Here is a 14741-nt window from a genome sequence, read left to right on the forward strand (position 1 = left end):
TGTGCGTAAATGTGCCACTTTAGCGAGATAAAGGAGCAAAAGTCGTGAGAACTTCCGAAAGTGCCATATCTTTGGACTCGGACACCGGAATTGGGCCTACCTTACGTCAAAACGACCGGCTCGGAAAAGAGCTTTGCAATGGTCTAAGCCTTGACCCAATCAGAGGAGTAGAAGTGGACGAAACATCTGTCGAAGCCAACTGCATTTGAAGAGCCCATTTTGGACTAAAGAAATTGGGTTTGGGTCCGATTTTTCCGCCCAAAACATGGCTCCAAGCCCATGCACGATTTTTGATCCGAAGTATAAAACAAAAAAAGCTTGACTCAGTGTTAATGGCAGTTAGGTTAGGAAGCTAATGTTAATGGAGTTTAGGGTTAGAAAAAGATAGATCTAGATTAGTTTTAGATCTAGATCTAGTTTTGAATCTCCATTTTTTATTAGTTTTCATTTCCTTGTTTTAATTTAAAAGTATTAAAATATTGTTATTGCTTCATTAGATAAAAAAAAGTAGTTTATTATTGATCAAATTCGATTTTTTGTCATTTATCTATTGCTTAGATCTAATTTCATTTCTTGGTTGTGTTAGTCATTTAAGTAGTTATTGATGTTAGATTTTAATTATTATTTGTTAAATTTCATAAAAGTTAGAATCTTTAGATTTAGTTGTCTTAAATTTATAATTAGTTTTAGTTTAAACACCAAACACATCACTCTCAATCGTTCCTTGTGTTTGAAAAATTGAATTCTATTTAAGTCTTGAAGGTTTAAGAGTGGAACGAATCCTTACTCGTGTATTGTGATGATTTTGTTTTGAGAGTAAGAAGAATTGATTTAAACGTAAGAACGGTAGGATTACGATTAGTGTTCTTGTAGCATTAATATTTAGGATTTTACTATTTTTACATTTATCAAATTGGCTGCCATCTTAATCTCGATTCAAGACAAGAATTCAATTGCTTGAATCCAAGGGGCAATCCCCCATTCTCTACCCACCCACCCTTTTAATTTTTCATTCTTATTTTTTGAATTTTCGGATGCATAGGGGCTCATGGATTTTTAGAGAAAAACACTGCGGTGAAGGTATTTCTAAATTTTCGAAAATTCTGAAAATATTCATACATAATATTTAATGTGTTGTTGATTTACTAGAATATTTTCAGATTTTTCAGAGTTGGTTTACCTTGTAAAACAAATACGATCTTTACAGTACTGCATTTCAGTTTTCACACCGTATGTTCTTGAAAAACAGACAAGTAAGGTTACTTAAGAAGTTCTAAAAATTCTATAATTTTTACAGGAGTATCTATCATAATCCAGGAGTTTGTAGTAAAAATTTGATGAGTTTTTGATTTGTTTTGACCTCCTAAATAGTAGAGTGTTTCCAGTGTGTTTCTGCAGTGTTGCAAACACTTAATATCTGGAACACCATCCAATAAGGAGAGGTTGTAGAACTCCAATTGCTCTAAACTTTTTACAGGAACAACTAGAATCTCTCAGGAGTCTCCAGTAAAAATTTGGAAATTTTTGGATTTGTTTTGATGGGTTAACCATTCGGTTGTTTGTATTGTGTCCGAAAACCGTTACTCAAACTTTGAAGGGCTGTAGAGGGACTTTCACAACTCCGATCGATCTGAAATTTTACAGGCTACTTGATAGACGTCTTAGAAAATTACTGTAAAAATTTCAGATTTTTTGGAGTACGATAAAAGGCCTAAAACTTGAAAACCCTGGAGCGCGACCCGCGCCCAAACCGAGCGCGACCGCGCCCAAAACACTGGAATTTGACAAAACAGAGGGCACTCGCGCCCAACTCGCGCCCACTCGCGCCCTCAAGGGAAAATTCAGTGTAAACAGCCCAATTTTCACAGAAAAATGCAAATTTTTATTCCTTAAAGTTATTTAGTGTTTCTAACTTGTTAAATACATTGAAATCGCTGTGATACAAGACGCTTATTCAAACGCTGTAGCAAGGGAGGCATTCAGTACTTCTTCTTCCACTCCTCGCCTCTTCGTCAGAGGAGTTTTAATTCTAGTATAATTAGGCTTGTTTTTCGTAGAAATAAATACAACATGCCTATCTAGAATTTCACACACTACACTTGCATCAATGGCTAAAGAACAAGAGACTCCTCTCTCCGATTTTTATAAAGCCCTAAACGATGGCCCTAAGTCGCATCGTTCTTTGCAGACCTAGTGGGGATTTTGAATCCCCCTAATATATTTAACTTGTTACCGTTTTTCATGGTTTAGACCACGAGAAGCCTTACCAAAGACACGCATTAGGATAGACCAAGTTCTCACTACATTCCATCATCCTAGCGTAAGTCCGAACAAGTTAAACTTAGGGGTGTTTCCTTTTCACCCCTAGCCGACAAGGCGTCTTGGTTTGCCTAAACGCCAAACTCGTGGACTCATGGGCTCAACTTGTTCAATTGTTCATGGAACAGTTTTACTCACCACCAAGAAGGCGGATGAAATGCTTCACAAGATTCATTTCTTCCACCATAATCCTCATGAATCCTTTTCGGAGGTCCGAATCGTTTCATCGATTTTCTCATTGAATGCCTCAAGATCATAATCTTGCGAAAAGACACGCTTTGTTCGTGCTTTCTTCAAGGGGCTTTCACATTATCATAAGGAGGTTCTAGATATCATGTCCGGGGTAGTTTTCTTAGTAAAGGAGCCTTGGAGGCTTATACATTCTTAGAAGATCAATCTAAGAGGAACAACAATTGGGAAGGTAACGATTCTCCCGGCTCCTCTCCTTCTTCTCGTGAGGTTAAACATGATCCCGAAGCTTAAAACTCTTATCGATGCCCTCACTAAAAGGTAGATGCCATCTCGCTCAACAACAACCCACTCCGGTCCATGAACATTAACTCTACTCGTTGTAATGTCATTTTGTAGTCTTGAGCATTCCGACTTCTATTGTCCTCTTGTCTATGCACAAACACCACACACAACCATCACATTTCAACCCGCTTAACTCAACATCAAGGACAAGGGAACTTAGGTGACCGAATAGAGGTTTAGTACCCATAACCTTAACTATCAACATCAAGACATGATTAACGCCAACAAGCTTTAATTCCAATACAACCATCTACGACAAAGTAGTAGTGACCTTGTTGGAGAAACAAAATCAAATTATGCAACAAAACTCCAACTTAATGAAAGATCAAAGATGATCAAAACTCTAATATGATGAAACAAACAATGCAAATGATGCAGTCTTTGTGCCAAAAAGGTTATTGACATGTCTTCTAACCAAAATAATAACCAAACCGGCGTGTTTCCAAGTCAAGCAATGCCTAATCCTAAGTCAACAAACACCGCTTCGAAATAAAAAGTATTTAAGTAATGGTAATATAAACCAAGGGGACCTACACAGGGTAATACTACCCTTCGCTCGTATGCAGTAGTTGATAACCAAGTGACTATGCCTAAAGATTACCCACAAACTAAAAATGATACCATACCACACACTATAATAGAAACTGAAGACCCTACTGTTGTAGAAGTACCAGGTTAAACCACAACCAAAAAGTGGAAAACATTACAAGATCCAATAATAGAAAGTGAAGACCCTACACCTGTAGAGGTTCCAATATGGATACCTAGATGGAAAACGGATAGAGAGAAAGCAAAGCCTAATAATACTTTTATCCCTTCGTTAAAAATAGCGATAAAGCACCATATCCCCAAAGACTAGTTGTGTTTAAAATGACGAGAATTTTGATGAGATTAGGGAAGTGTTTAAAAATTTGACTATAAACCTACCTTTTCTAGAAGCTATAAAAAGTCTACTCCGACACGCTTAAGTTTCTAAAAAGAGTTGTGCACCAAGAAGAGGAAAACCAACATACCCCCTCTAAGCATTCTTAATCAACAATATCCCTCTTTATCCGAACATAACGGAATTGTTAAGTACAAGGACCTCGGGTCGCCCCATCGCATAATGCACCTTAGGTGATACCTTCATAATAACTGCTTTATTAGACACGGGGGAAGTGTTAACTTACTCCCTTTTTATTTATATAAACAATTAGGTCTAACAAAACTTCAACCAACCAAAATGACTTTGCAGGTTAGCCGATCGTTCTATTAAGTATCCAAGGGTGTAGTTGAAAATATTCTCGTTAAAGTTGGATTTTTACTATCCAACCGAACTTTGTTATTCTTGACACAGAAGTTGCTCATGATTTCATTCCCATCATCTTTAAGGCCCTTTCTTGCAACCGCCAATGCCCAAATCAATTGTCGGGATGGCTCAATGACTCTTTCTTTTGGAAATCTTTCGTAGAAGTTAACATGTTTAGACAAAACAGGGGACAACTAGGTTTGCCTATGTAGGAGAAGTGAAGTCCATTGAGAGTTTTGTACCTCACATTAGTGCGGGTGACACTTTAGTCCCCACACTAGTAGATACCCCTCTTATGGAAGAAGACAAGGATCACAATTTCTACTCCCTAGACGTAGATAACATCAAGGAGGATTTCCTTCACTCTTTTTGCAACCCTTTCTTTTCGCTTCTCATGAAGTTCTCTCCTATTGACATCCATTCATCTCTTGACGCCATGCCCGGAAGAAGAATTTTTTGCCCTTTATCCCGGTGATTCTTCTTACCCACCTATTGAGGAATGTCTTGCATATCTCAAGGCCCTCGATGATATAGACCTAAGAACACTAGTTGAACACCATTCACCCACCTCACATCCTCATGTCACTCATTCACCTTCCATCACTTAATGTTCCTCGCCTCTACCTTTTCAAAGAACCATTGAGTTTGTTTGACCTTGGCGTTTCTCCTATGCTTCATAACTATCTAAAACCAACTGGTGAAGAAGTAACACCCAGGAACAAGCCACCTGACACTTTTTCATTTTTTTCATTTTTTCCTTCTAAAAATTATCCACATCCCACGTATCTTCCACAACCATTAATTTTCTAACGTTCATTTACTTGGCATCCCCATCATAGGAGGACAAAGAAGAAACGGTATACTCGATTAGGGTTTCGATCTATAAGGCTTTGCTCTCATTCCACTAAGCTACATCATAGGAAATCTTGGTGCTTAATTCTGTTTGATGGTGCATTCCATGTTAATTATTTGTGGAAAGACCCACAACTTTTTAGATTATTGATATATGGGAAACAGCATGTAAATACATATATATCACTTTAAGTCTAGGAATCGACTTTAAAAGACCCGACGTTTTAAAACAAATTTTACAAACCTGTTTTCAAAAATTTGTTTTGGGGTGTTTGGTTTTTCCATGCTTGATCACTAAACTTCCTATTCTTACCCCCACCTCGCCCCGATGAAAAAAAAAAAAAAAAAAAAAAACGTTTTCCACTCCAAGTTTTACCTTCTTTTTGCTCTAAACTCCGGGTTTTACTTTTACGAAGGCCAAGGCTTTGTTTGTCCGGCGCTGGCGCCTTTTTTTTTTTGAAGAATTTTGTCGACTCATATCAAAGCGACCCCACCGACCTATCGGACCTAGACCGCGAGCGACCATCATCGCGAAAACCCACCATGGACCTAGAGCGCGACCAGCCAATTTATTTCAACCCAGAGTTAACCCGCCCTCATACCAAGCGACTCGTGCTCAAACACTGGAATTCTAAATAAGGCGACTTCGCCTGAATTAGTAGCATTTCCGCTCGAAGTTCCGTCGACGGAAAAATTCCAGTTTTTCAGCGGGTTGTTCCGGTTCATTTCGCAATTTGTTGTTCCAGAGCTGCGTAGTTCGAGATGACATCTCCTATAATAATACTGGAACAGTCTTTCAAAGATTTGTTTCAAAGCACTACTTATGGTGCTTGGTTTTGAGGTGATCACACACGTAAGCCGGGAACCGCTTATGGTTCTTGCTAGAAATTGTTCTTGGACTTGCCATGCCCGGCTGAAATACAAGACCCATGGTGCTATTGGGTAGATAATATGTATGTCTACACTTATGAGTTTTTTGCATGAGTGAGTCGTATGGGGCGGGCATTTTCCAGATCGAGGACCAAGGGAATATAACGTCGCCCTTGGTAGCGGGCCCATGAACATAGGAACTGTTATGTTTTGGATCATGCTAAACATTTTAGGGGAATGACATTTTTCTTCGTGAATGATGCCACTTGCGGCGTCTTCCTTGCTTTTAGCCACGGGACGTATGTGCCGGTGAACTTTGATGTCTAGTTTAGCACGAGCCCATAGCATAAGGCATAAGTATCTTCTTATGCCTATATTAGTTTGCCGTATTATACTATGTTTCTTCCCTATTTTTTGCCCGTTTCACGGACTGGGTTGGGAATTCGACATTGTGAGACCCACCAATTATATTATCGATCTTTCCGTGCAATGACTTGGCAAGGGTGGAGGATACAACCTCATCGGGGTTGCACCTACACCCCATCCCACCAAGTGGCTTTTAATAGGTTAGCAATCATAGATGATAAAATGGCGGCAAAGATGGCAAATTATCATGGCATGGCAGATGAAGGAACCTCACTTCTTGATAGAAGAGGAGGATGACGAGTAAACGCTGGAGTGGAGGTAAGTTTTTAGTTTCAGGTTATTTAGTGTGCTTATGTCCCAAGCAATTTAATTCTATTAACCCCATAATGGGTGGAACTCTTATAGAGTTGCGTCTTTTTTTATTTCCTATATTAGTATATTCTAACCTTGTTTTGCAGATGTTCCAGAATTTCACGCATTTCCATGGTATTTTTCTACCCTCTTTATTTAAATGCTTTGAGGACAAAGCATGTTTTTTTGTTGGGGGCATAGAAACACGTGTAATTAAGGCATCTGTTAGGATATAGATATGTATAATATGCATTTGTTTTCAAGTTAAAATTTTCAAAAATATAAATAAATAAGTTTATGCTATACACTTAGGAATATTGGTATTGTTTTCTTTTCTATGCTCTTAACAATCTAGAAGTCTCAATGAGCTTTTGCATCTAATAATTGTTAGAAACTTAGGTTAATATGTAGGTAATAATCTTTGCATCTATCTATAAATATATTACATGAGTATCTATGATTGTTAGTAGTAAGTTTATGAAATCTAGGCTAGAGTACTTATTCTACAAATCCTGTGAGAATATAGCCTAAAGCCTTATATGAGTGAAACATTTGAGAAATGACACAAGGGAGAAGTATATTCCAAATAGAGAAATCACACGTCCACTTGCTTGACCACTATACCATGTCCTAAGAGAGAATTTAGGCCCTTTTTGGATCGATATAGATAGAAATTCTGACCTAAGTATATTTTCCGCTAGTTAAGCCTAATCGAGCCTTTCTTTAGCCTTCCATAAACCACAATTCCTTTACCCCCGTTACAAAACAAAACAAAATAAAAAAATTCAACTTACCCAATCTAGAATAAGTCCGAGAATAGAATGAGTGAAGAAAGAAGAAAGAGAAAACCTCGTGTAAACAAAAATTAGTCGGTTGCTTTGAGGAAAAGAAAAGAAGTTTCCATCCAAAGAAAAAAAAAAAGAAAAGAAAAATAGAAATAAATAAAAACTCCAAAATAGAATAAAAGGGAGTCAAAAGCCAAAGAAAAGAAAAAGAAAAATATGGCTAATGATGGAAACAAAGTATAGAAGCAAAAAGAAAATAACAAGGTTTTTCTAAGTTATATAATATGAAGACTCTACTATCTCAGACTTGTCCTTTTGTATATCCATTTCCTTCCTTCTTAAACCATCTCCTAATCCCCGCAACACCTAATAAAGACCTCTAGCTCAATTAGGAATAGGTTAGTGTGATAGTAAGTGGGCGGTTGTGTTTGATCGACTCCGGCTTCCTTGTGTGTCATTGAGATTGTAAGGTAAAGTGTGCCCACCGCATAACCGGAGTAATTTAAACTTGAGCGGAAAAATCGTGAGTGATTTTTGTCTTGACTTTTATGTGAGGACCTACTTAAGGATGCTTATTTCGAAGTTTTCAGAAATGGACTCGCTAAGCATTTCATAGCATTACTCATTGTATATATGTTTATTAAGTAGATGATTGATTATTATGCATATATTAGCTTAGGTTTCGACATGATTATTCTGTATTCAATTGCTAGTGAGATGTATAGATAGTTGAGACATGAATGAGGAAACAATAGTTTTATTTCTTAGTCGCCAGAAGTATAGATGAAGTTTGTGAGTACCTTCATCGAAAACTCTCCACGAGGGCTATAACTCGTCCACTAGGGAATTCCTAGTGGTTTAAGGCCTTGTTGCATATGGTCAATGTAATCGCGACTCAGCTTAAACGAGAGTAGATAGAACTCCATTTTTGGTCACTTATTCTAATTTCTCATCTTTGCTTGAGGGACAAGCAAAATGTTTGTTTGGGGTGGTTTGAAGAGCCCAAAACTGTAGTTTTAACCCCTTAACAATCATACTTTTAGACCAATTATGTGAGTAATAATTAAGAGTTAATACTCGACGTGTTTTTATACATTTGGGCTTCAAAGTCCATTATGTGCGTAAATGTGCCACTTTTTAGCGAGATAAAGGAGCAAAAGTCATTGAGAACTTCCGAGTGCCATATCTTTGGACTCAGACCTCAGAATTGGGCCTACCTTACGTCAAAACGACCGGCTCGGAAAGAGCTTTGCAATGGTCTAAGCCTTGACCCAATCAGAGGAGCAGAACTGGACGAAATATCTGTCGAAGCCAACTGCAGCTGAAGAGCCCATTTTGGACTAAAGAAATTGGGTTTTGGGCCCGATTTTCCGGCCCAAAACATGGCTCCAAGCCCATGCACGATTTTTGGATCTGGAAGTATAAAAACAAAAGCTTGACTCAGTGTTAATGACAGTTAGGTTAGGAAGCTAATGTTAATGGAGTTTAGGGTTAGAAAAAGATAGATCTAGATTAGTTTTTAGATCTAGATCTAGTTTTGAATCTCCATTTTTTATTAGTTTTCATTTCCCTTGTTTTAATATAAAGTATTAAAATATTGTTATTGCTTCATTAGATAAATAAAGTAGTTTATTATTGATCAAATTCGATTTTTGTCATTTATCTATTGCTTAGATCTAATTTCATTTCTTGGTTGTTAGTCATTTCGTAGTTATTGATGTTAGATTTTAATTATTATTTGTTAAATTTCATAAAGTTAGAATCTTTAGATTTAGTTGTCTTAAATTTATAATTAGTTTTAGTTTAAACACCAAACACATCACTCTCACTGTTCCTTGTGTTTGAAAAATTGAATTCTATTTAAGTCTTGAAGGTTTAAGAGTGGAACGAATCCTTACTCGTGTATTGCATGATTTTGTTTTGAGAGTAAGAAGAATTGATTTAAACGTAAGAACGGTAGGATTACGTATTAGTGTTCTTGTAGCATTAATATTTAGGATTTCACTATTTTTACATTTATCAGTCACCAACACAAAAAACTAGATTACATGGACGGATTTACATCTATTGAAATTGTACTAGGTTATATATCTTCTTTTACTAACTAAATCCTTAGAGATAAGTTGATACAAGTCTTTTAGACGTACTTTTTCTTTCATAAACAGTTGCATGAAGATCTTTATTTGCAGCAAATTTTTTTATCTGTAATTATTAAATCCTAATAACATGTTCTCTAGAAAACAAAAAAAATTACTGATACAAATTATATTTCTCATCAACCTTATATCTTTTTTTTATCCAGGATGGTAGATTCAGTATGTTAGAATCTCGGTTCTCCCAACTTTTCTTCTTTGTGTATTTTGTAATTATTTAATTTGTCTTAAGTATATTTTCTTTCATGTGCAGATAAGCCAAAGATCATTGGGGATGTGGATGGTCGCAATGTGTAATTGTGTAGAGTATGTAATTGCTTTACTCCACTCCTACTATAATTCTGGCGTGAATGGATAAGTTGAGTTTTTTTTTTGAATGGATAAACAGAGTTCCTAATGCAGTCGATTGATGATTGATCAGGTAGAGACAAGTCTTGATTTGCCAATGAGCCATGTTTTCTTTGTTGTACACAACAATGGTGCACTCATGTTCCTAATGATGTTGTTTTATAATTTGCTCACCATCACCAATTCTTCTCAATGCTTGATTCATAGGGATCCAAATTAAAAGAAATTGACATTTATACGTGGGTTATGAACTCTGTCACTTGCTCGACACACTTCTTAATTCTATTGTAAATGAGATATCGAGCTGCATGTCTTCGGAAAAAAAAACTAATGTAGTAATGCTTAATTCAAATGGTGTTTGAATTTGCTTTTCGGGTGTATATATATCATAGGTCTAAATTTGTATTGTTCTCTTTGAAATCTCTGTTACAGGGGCAGGAGTCTAATTGTGGAATGTGGAGTAGTAGCTTCCTAAAAACATTACTCAGTAAGGTACACATCTCCTTTGTTGTTTGCACATGCTTTTCAAGTAATTTGGTTGCATGATAACTAATACGTGACATTTTAACTATATGTTATGCGCCTATGCATAGTGTGTTTATAAGTGCATTACTTAACGTCTCACATAAACTTATTAAATTAAAATACATTCCAATGTTGAGCTAATTCAAAATCATGTAACAAACATTTTAAATCAATTCCTAAGGTATGTTATGTCTGAGTGAAATAGATAAATTTTGTATTAAAACAATTTGTTTCATTCACTTTAAACCCTCTTTTTGGTTCTTACTTTTGTTATTTGCCTACCTTTTATTCTATATAGAGCGTGTCAATGTTTGGTCCCTGATTATATTATTCGCAAGATGCAAATATGTTGGATAACGCTTTCAAGTGTTGTTATTAGGGGGACATTGTGTATTAAGGATTTGAAAAGAGAACAACCGTGTATTGCTTTAAGTAGTTGTGTGAATAGGTAGTGGATTCACTTAAGTCACTTGTAGCCATATCCAATATATCAATTTTAACTGATGAACTGATTTCTTCTTTTAGAATTGAAGCATTAGCTGCGCTTTTTATGATGGGCTCCTACTTGATTCATTAGTAGGTTGCTTAAAAAATGTTGACTCACTTCTCAAGGGTTCTACTCTTCCTTCTTCTCTTAATTGTTTCCTCTTTCATTGTTATATTTGCTCAATTTCTTTGGCTTTCCGTTGTGCATGAGCACTTATCAAATGGAACTATGGAATATCTCATTTTAGATACACACCGTATGTAGGTAATATAACCATCGTCATAGCGTGATTCTGAATTTGCTCACCCACCTTAATTGCGTAGATATGTTTCAATTTATAATTTCATACATATTTTACTTCATTAAGTAATTTTATCTCCATTCTACTAGGTTGAACATGGAATTGAAATAAAATTGCTTGGAATTTTGTCAAACTGATAAATTTTGGGCATTTTGATTTGTTTGATATTCTAATATATATTTCAAATGCTCATATATTGCAATAATAGTGTTTGTGGATTTTTTTTTGCATAATCATACCATCAATTGCTTCTTTATATAATTTGACCGAGTGTTTATGCAGGCCATTCATTTGTACATTGCATTCTTTTAGAAATAGATTTCATTTAGAAATGAAGTCTTAGTACTTAAACCTACCAAATCTTATGGGCAAAAAAAAAAAAAAAAAAAAAAAAATCACTAAACCCATATTTCTTCTCTTTGGCATGCTCTACAACCAAAACCCACGAAGCCTCCATTTGCAAACCAAAAACCAAACAATGAAGCCATTCTTTTCAATCCATCGGTCTCCATTCTCAAGCCAATCTCTTTCACTTTATGTCGAATATTTACGGGTATGTATTTTTTTAATCTCCTTCACTTGATTTACTTCAGTTCTGAGTTTCAACTAACATCATTTATCTTCTCTCTTGATCACAACTTTAAGAACTAATAAGAGGAAAGATTCGCCAGGTGTGAAATCTCATTGTATTCGAAAATAGTTTAGACTATTGACAACCTTGATTTGAGAGTTTGTAATGATATGATGACTGTAATTGATGATATCTCATCATTGTATGTAACAGTGTACTTGTACACCTACGAACAACCATCATTGGGTACTACTATAAGACCCGCTCACTAATGTGGCGTACTTGCTTGCCCACTACTGTGACATTCCTGCTTGCTTACTAGTGTTGCATTCTGGCGTGCCCACTAGTGGAGCAATGGCACTACCCACTAATGTAGCACCCAAGTTATATATAGCAGGTCCGAAGATATGTCAAGGGATTTTTTCCATATAAAGCTTTTGGAAAGATTTTTGTACAAAGAGGGAAATATCTCATCAAATAAGGAAATGATATCTTAGGCAAGAAGAAACTTAACATACTCATTTTCCTATAAATACCCAACAATCATTTAAACAAAGAACTATGTTCAAGAAGAGACTTGATTCCAGAAAGTGATTTAGATACATAAGCAGCCATTGATGGTACAGTCTCAACAATTCTACATACAACAATCTCCCTAACAAGATCGTTAGTGTGTCTGGGTGAGTTCTTACCCAAACATAATTGGCGGCGTCTGTGGTTCTTACCAATGAACCTTCTTCCACGTTCTTTCTTCCAAGCACCATTAATGGCAAAAACTACAAGGTCCCAAGTGAACAAGATGATAAGTGCTCAAAAAGTGCTATTTAACCCTCGATTATGCCTCTTGTTTAGCCATCTTAGTGGACTAATAGTGTTTATAAGTTGTGTTTTAAGATTCTACAGGTGAAAAAGAGAGTTTTGTAGAATATTAGAGAAAATGGGGTAAAACGAAGCAATTCGGAGCATTAAGGATCACATGGGAGGCCCGTGGACAATCATGGAGAAGGCCAAGGAATTGGAGCTGTTAAAGATGCGACTTGGACCTATTTTAAAGTCTATTTGGAAGCCCAAGGCCAAATGATTCGTTGTTTGGACCAAAGCCCGCAAAAGAGGATAGAAGGATAGAGCAGAAGAGAGAAAATCGGCTTATGCGTCTGGGACGCATGTACCGAGCGTCCAGACGCATTGATTGCGTCTGGGACGCATAAATCGAGCGTCCAGACGCATGAATCGACACTGTAGCCTAATTCCTTCTCAGTTTTGAAGACGAAGTCGGACTCTGGAAGAAGTCTATTTGTATTAGGAAACAAATGACGGTTTGGAATGCTTCTAAAGCTCATTGTAACCCCTATAAATAGAGGACCTAAGTGCCTCATGTAATTGGCCAATTCACTTATATTCTTGTCTCCAGAACTTGAGGCAGAGAGAGATTAATAATAAAAGATCGGTTTTAACTAGCTGAGTCTTAATAAATTAGTCTTTCTAGTCTTATGTTCTTCAACTCTTCTTCTTCTTGTTCTTCCTTCTTTATGGAAGGCTAATCTTCTCCTTCAAGGGAGAAGATGAAGCCAGTGCTTAAGGTTTAATGATTCTTCCGGGTTCATGGTGTTATTCAATCAAAGTTAGTTCTTTATGTTTGTAGTTATTAGTTCCATTGCCCGAGGGGGATGGAAGTATAGAATAGGGTTTATGTTTTGCAATATTAATATCATGCTAGTGTTCTTTACTTTTTCTTCTAGTAGTATAGTTCTTTAGAGTTAGGAAAGTATTCTTTGTGTTGCCTTAGAAGGGGTAGCTCAGGAGTGGGCTGCCTAGGGGAAGTATTCTTTGTGTTTGCCTTAAGTGGTGATTCATTGAATGGCAGCCCTATTAGGAAGTACTCCTTGATGTTGCTCTTGGTAATACATTGAATGGCTGCCCGAAGCTTACATAAAAGGAAAGAAGATATTAATAGCATAAACATAGGAACAACCTTAAGTAGAGTTAATTGTTAACGATGTTTTCTGTAAGAGGGCATCGGCACTCGCTCGATTGCCTAATTGTAGTCTACTTGTAAGAACAACCATGAAGCGAAGGTCATAGATCAAAAGTATTGGTGGATTCTAATCTCTTGAATTCCCTCTCTTATAAATTCTCAACAGTTTAGTTAGTTTAGCTTAGTTTAGCATTAGAATCTACAATCTCTACAATATTAGTTTTTAATCCCTCAAACCCCCTTTCCAGTCCTGTCCTTCACATAACATACACTTAAAAGTGGAACGATACCCTACTCATCCTTTACTTATTGAGGGATAATTAGGTTTTGATATGCTTCTATTTGTTCAATGATCATCATCTATCTACATCACCCATCATCTCATCTACACACACAAAAAGAGGTAGTGTCAATGGCGCCGCTGGCGTTTTAAGTTGTCTATGTTTAACGTTTTCTTTCAAGATTAGAATTTTGGATCTTGAGGTAATTTAAGCCGCATCATCCATCCTTTTAAGAAAGAAAGAAGCTTGAAGGAAATCTCGAAGACAAGATCTACCATCCAGGTTAGTCGAATCTTCATTCTTTTTATTGCTTTCTTAGTATAGTTGCATCATAGTTTAGTTTTATTGCTTTCTAGTGTAATTGCATTTAGGACCTTTTCAACAATTGAAGTTGTTGTAAGCCAACACAAATAAAAAATCAAACTCTAGTGTTTTTATCTGAATCTTGACAAACGGACTATCGATGCGTGGGCGATGGTACTTAAGCAATCCAAGTGATTCACCATAACCCTAGAAAGAGCGACTTTAGACAACGGGTGAGATACTAGCTGCAAAGCCCAACCCAGTTGAAGAAAGGTAGTTTTACATTCTAGTATAATTTAGAATAGTTGCATAGTAGGATAGTTTTTTGTTATTTTCAAGATAGAATTTTCTAGTGTATGCCCGTCGTCCATATCATCATCCCAAGAAGAACACAACAAATGGACAAGGTTTAACAACCGACTCACAAGAATA

This window comes from Coptis chinensis, chromosome 9 (assembly GCF_015680905.1).
Source record: "Coptis chinensis isolate HL-2020 chromosome 9, ASM1568090v1, whole genome shotgun sequence".
Classification (NCBI taxonomy): Eukaryota; Viridiplantae; Streptophyta; class Magnoliopsida; order Ranunculales; family Ranunculaceae; genus Coptis; species Coptis chinensis.